Source organism: Arachis stenosperma, chromosome 9 (genome assembly GCF_014773155.1).
Source record: "Arachis stenosperma cultivar V10309 chromosome 9, arast.V10309.gnm1.PFL2, whole genome shotgun sequence".
NCBI lineage: Eukaryota > Viridiplantae > Streptophyta > Magnoliopsida > Fabales > Fabaceae > Arachis > Arachis stenosperma.
In genome coordinates, this window is record NC_080385.1 from 32,805,935 (window position 1) to 32,810,976 (window position 5,042).

General features: G+C 41.6%; 1 non-coding gene across 1 annotated transcript; it reads left to right on the forward strand.

The window, feature by feature from the left end:
- The first annotated feature begins 3,536 nt into the window (after window positions 1-3,536).
- On the forward strand, window positions 3,537-3,644 carry LOC130953307 (small nucleolar RNA R71). The gene has a single exon (XR_009075478.1). It is a non-coding gene; the product is annotated as a small nucleolar RNA R71 (small nucleolar RNA).
- Window positions 3,645-5,042: the final 1,398 nt, after the last annotated feature.

Here is a 5,042-nt window from a genome sequence, read left to right on the forward strand (position 1 = left end):
AGTTGTCCCATATTGGAACTCAATTCTCCTAGGGAGGTGTTGATTTGCTCCCAATAGTTTTGTGGAGGAAAGTGCATCCCTTGAGGCATCTCAGGGATTTCATGATGAGTGGGATCTCTTGTTTGCTCCATCCTTTTCTTAGTGATGGGCTTGTCCTCATCAATGGGGATGTCTCCCTCTATGTCAACTCCAACTGAATAACAGAAGTGACAAATGAGATGAGGAAAGGCTAACCTTGCCAAGGTAGAGGACTTGTCCGCCACCTTATAAAGTTCTTGGGCTATAACCTCATAAACTTCTACTTCTTCTCCGATCATGATACTATGGATCATGATGGCCCGGTCTAGAGTAACTTCAGACCGGTTGCTAGTGGGAATGATTGAGCGTTGGATAAACTCCAACCATCCCCTAGCCACGGGCTTGAGATCATGCCTTCTCAGTTGAACCAGCTTCCCTCTTGAATCTCTCTTCCATTGAGCGCCCTCTTCACAAATGTCTATGAGGACTTGGTCCAACCTTTGATCAAAGTTGACCCTTCTAGTGTAAGGGTGTTCATCTCCTTGCATCATGGGCAAGTTGAATGCCAACCTTACATTTTCTGGACTAAAATCTAAGCATTTCCCCCGAACCATTGTAAGCCAATTCTTTGAGTTCGGGTTCACACTTTGATCATGGCTCTTGGTGATCCATTCATTGGCATAGAACTCTTGAACCATTAAAATTCCGACTTGTTGAATGGGGTTGGTAAGAACTTCCCAACCTCTTCTTCGAATCTCATGTCGGATCTCTGGATATTCACTCTTTTTGAGTTTGAAAGGGACCTCGGGGATCACCTTCTTCAAGGCCACAACTTCATAGAAGTGGTCTTGATGCACCCTTGAGATGAATCTCTCCATCTCCCATGACTCGGAGGTGAAAGCTTTTGCCTTCCCTTTTCTCTTTCTAGAGGTTTCTCCGGCCTTGGATGCCATAAATGGTTATGGAAAAACAAAAAGCAATGCTTTTACCACACCAAACTTAGAAGGTTTGCTCGTCCTCGAGCAAAAGAGAAAGAAGAGAGTAGAAGAAGAAGAAATAGAGGAGATGGAGATGGCTTTATGGTTCGGCCAAAGGAGGAGAAGTAGTGTTTAGGGTGTGTGAAAATGAGAGAGTGAAGATGGGTTTATATAGGGGTGGAGAGAGGGGTAGGGTTCGGTTATGGGAGGGTGGGTTTGGGAGGGAAAGTGGTTTAAATTTGAATGGTGAGGTAGGTGGGGTTTTATGAAGGATGGATGTGAGTGGTGAAGAGAAAGATGGGATTTGATAGGTGAAGGGTTTTTGGGGAAGAGGTGTTGAGGTGATTGGTGAATGGGTGAAGAAGAGAGAGAGTGGTGGGGTAGGTGGGGATCCTGTGGGGTCCACAGATCCTGAGGTGTCAAGGAAAAGTCATTCCTGCACCAAGCGGCGAGCAAAATTGCTCTCTATGCCAATTCTGGCGTTAAACGCCGGGCTGGTGCCCATTTCTGGCGTTTAACGCCAGCTTCTTGCCCTTTCCAGGCGTTTAACGCCAGTCTGGTGCCCCTTTCTGGCGTTAAACGCCCAGAATGGTGCCAGACTGGGCGTTAAACGCCCATTTGCTGTCCTTACTAGCGTTTAAACGCCAGCAGGTTCTTCCTCCAAGGTGTGCTGTTTTTCTTTCTATTTTTCATTCTGTTTTTGCTTTTTCAACTGATTTTGTGACTTCTCATGATCATCAACCTACAGAAAACATGAAATAACAAAGGAAAATAGATTAAACATAACATTGGGTTGCCTCCCAACAAGCGCTTCTTTAATGTCAGTAGCTTGACAGAGGGCTCTCATGGAGCCTCACAGATACTCAGAGCAATGTTGGAACCTCCCAACACCAAACTTAGAGTTTGAATGTGGGGGTTCAACACCAAACTTAGAATTTGGTTGTGGCCTCCCAACACCAAACTTAGAGTTTGACTGTGGGGGCTCTGTTTGACTCTGTTTTGAGAGAAGCTCTTTATGCTTCCTCTCCATGGTGACAGAGGGATATCCTTGAGCCTTAAACACAAGGGATTCTTCATTTACTTGAATGATCAATTCTCCTCTGTCCACATCAATCACAGCCTTTGCTGTGGCTAGGAAGGGTCTGCCAAGGATGATGGATTCATCCATGCACTTCCCAGTCTCTAGGACTATAAAATCAGCAGGGATGTAATGGTCTTCAATCTTCACCAAAACATCCTCTACAAGTCCATAAGCTTGTTTTCTTGAGTTATCTGCCATCTCTAGTGAGATTCTTGCAGCTTGTACCTCAAAAATCCCTAGCTTCTCCATTACAGAGAGAGGCATGATGTTTACACTTGACCCTAGGTCACACAGAGCCTTCTTAAAGGTCATGGTGCCTATGGTACAAGGTATTGAAAACTTTCCAGGATCTTGTCTCTTTTGAGGTAATCTCTGCCTAGACAAGTCATCCAGTTCTTTGGTGAGCAAAGGAGGTTCGTTCTCCCAAGTCTCATTACCAAATAACTTGTCATTTAGCTTCATGATTGCTCCAAGGTATTTAGCAACTTGCTCTTCAGTGACATACTCATCCTCTTCAGAGGAAGAATACTCATCAGAGCTCATGAATGGCAGAAGTAAATCCAATGGAATCTCTATGGTCTCAGTGTGAGCCTCAGATTCCCATGGTTCCTCATTGGGGAACTTATTGGAGGCCAATGGACGTCCATTGAGGTCTTCCTCAGTGGCGTTCACTGCCTCTTCATCCTATCCTAGTTCGGCCATGTTGATGGCCTTACATTCTCCTTTTGGATTCTCTTCTGTATTGCTTGGAAGAGTACTAGGAGGGAGTTCAGTAATTTTCTTGCTCAGCTGTCCCACTTGTGCCTCCAAATTCCTAATGGAGGACCTTGTTTCAGTCATGAAACTTTGAGTGGTTTGATTAGATCAGAGACCATGGTTGCTAAGTCAGAGTGGTTCTGCTTAGAACTCTCTGTCTGTTGCTGAGAAGATGATGGAAAAGGCTTGCCATTGCTAAACCCGTTTCTTCCACCATTATTGTTGTTGAAACCTTGTTGGGGTCTCTGTTGATCCTTCCATGAGAGATTTGGATAATTTCTCCATGAAGAATTATAGGTGTTTCCATAGGGTTCTCCCATGTAATTCACCTCTTCCATTGAAGGGTTCTCAGGATCATAAGCTTCTTCTTCAGATGAAGCATCCTTAGTACTGCCTGGTGCAGCTTGCATTCCAAACAGACTTTGAGAAATCAAATTGACTTGCTGAGTCAATATCTTGTTCTGAGCCAATATGGCATTCAGAGTATCAATCTCAAAAACTCCTTTCTTCTGATTAGTTCTATTATTCACAGGATTTCTTTCAGAAGTGTACATGAATTGGTTATTTGCAACCATTTCAATTAGTTCTTGAGCTTCTGTAGGCGTCTTCTTCAGATGAAGAGATCCTCCAGCCGAGCTATCCAATGACATCTTGGATAGTTCAGAGAGACCATCATAGAAAATATCTATGATGCTCCATTCAGAAAGCATATTAGAGGGACACTTTCTGATTAATTGTTTGTATCTTTCCCAAGCTTCATAGAGGGATTCTCCTTCCTTTTGTCTGAAGGTTTGGACTTCCACTCTAAGCTTACTCAATTTTTGAGGTGGAAAGAACTTTGCCAAGAAGGCATTGACTAGCTTTTCCCAAGAGTTCAGGCTTTCTTTAGGTTGTGAGTCCAACCATATCCTAGTTCTGTCCTTTACAGCAAAAGGGAATAGCATAAGTCTGTAGACCTTAGGGTCAACCCCATTAGTCTTGACAGTGTTACAGATATGCAAGAATTCAGCTAAAAACTGATGAGGATCTTCCAATGGAAGTCCATGGAACTTGCAATTCTGTTTCATTAGAGAAACTAATTGAGGCTTAAGCTCAAAGTTGTTTGCTCCAATGGCAGGGATATCGATGCTTCTCCCATAGAAGTCGGGAGTAGGTGCAGTAAAGTCACCCAGCACCTTCCTTGCATTGTTGGCATTGTTGTTGTTTTCGGCTGCCATGGGTTCTTCTTCTTTGAAGATTTCTGTTAGGTCCTCTACAGAGAGTTGTGCCTTAGCTTCTCTTAGCTTTTGCTTCAAGGTCCTTTCAGGTTCAGGGTCAGTCTCAACAAGAATGCTTTTGTCTTTGCTCCTGCTCATATGAAAGAGAAGAGAACAAGAAAATATGGAATCCTCTATGTCACAGTATAGAGATTCTTTGAGGTGTCAGAGGAAAAGAAAAATAGAAGGAAGAAGTAGAGGATTCGAACTTATCAAGAAAAGATGGAGTTCGAATGGTGCATTGAGGAGTAGTGTTAGTCCATAAATAGAAGGATGTGAGAAGAGGGGAAGAAATTTTTGAAAATAAATTAAAAACATTTTAAAAAATATTTTGAAAAATTACTAATTGATTTTCGAAAACTAAGAGTGGAAAAGAAATCAAGTGATTTTTGAAAAAGATTTTGAAATTATAAATCAAAAAGATATGGTTGAAAACTATTTTGAAAAAGATGTGATTAAAAAGATATGATTGAAAAGTTATGGTTTTAAAAAGATGTGATTGAGAGGATATGATTTGAAAAACAATTTAAAAAGATTTGATTTTAAAAATTAATGACTTGGCTAACAAGAAAAGATATGATTCAAACATTAAACCTTTCTCAACAGAAAAGGCAACATACTTGAAATGTTGAATCAAATCATTAATTGATAGCAAGTATTTTTGAAAATGGAATGAAATTGATTTTGAAAAAGATTTGATTGAAAAGATTTGATTTGAAAAAGATTTGATTTTGAAAAATTTTGAAAACTTGAAAAAAATTTGAATTAAAAACAGAATCTTCCCTCTTGTGCCATCCTGGCGTTAAACGCCCAGAATGGTGCACATTCTGGCGTTTAACGCCCAAAGCTCTACCCTTTTGGGCGTTAAACGCCCAGCCAGGCACCCTGGCTGGCGTTTAAACGCCAGTTTTCCTTCTTCACTGGGCGTTTTGAACGTCCAGCTTTTTCTGTATA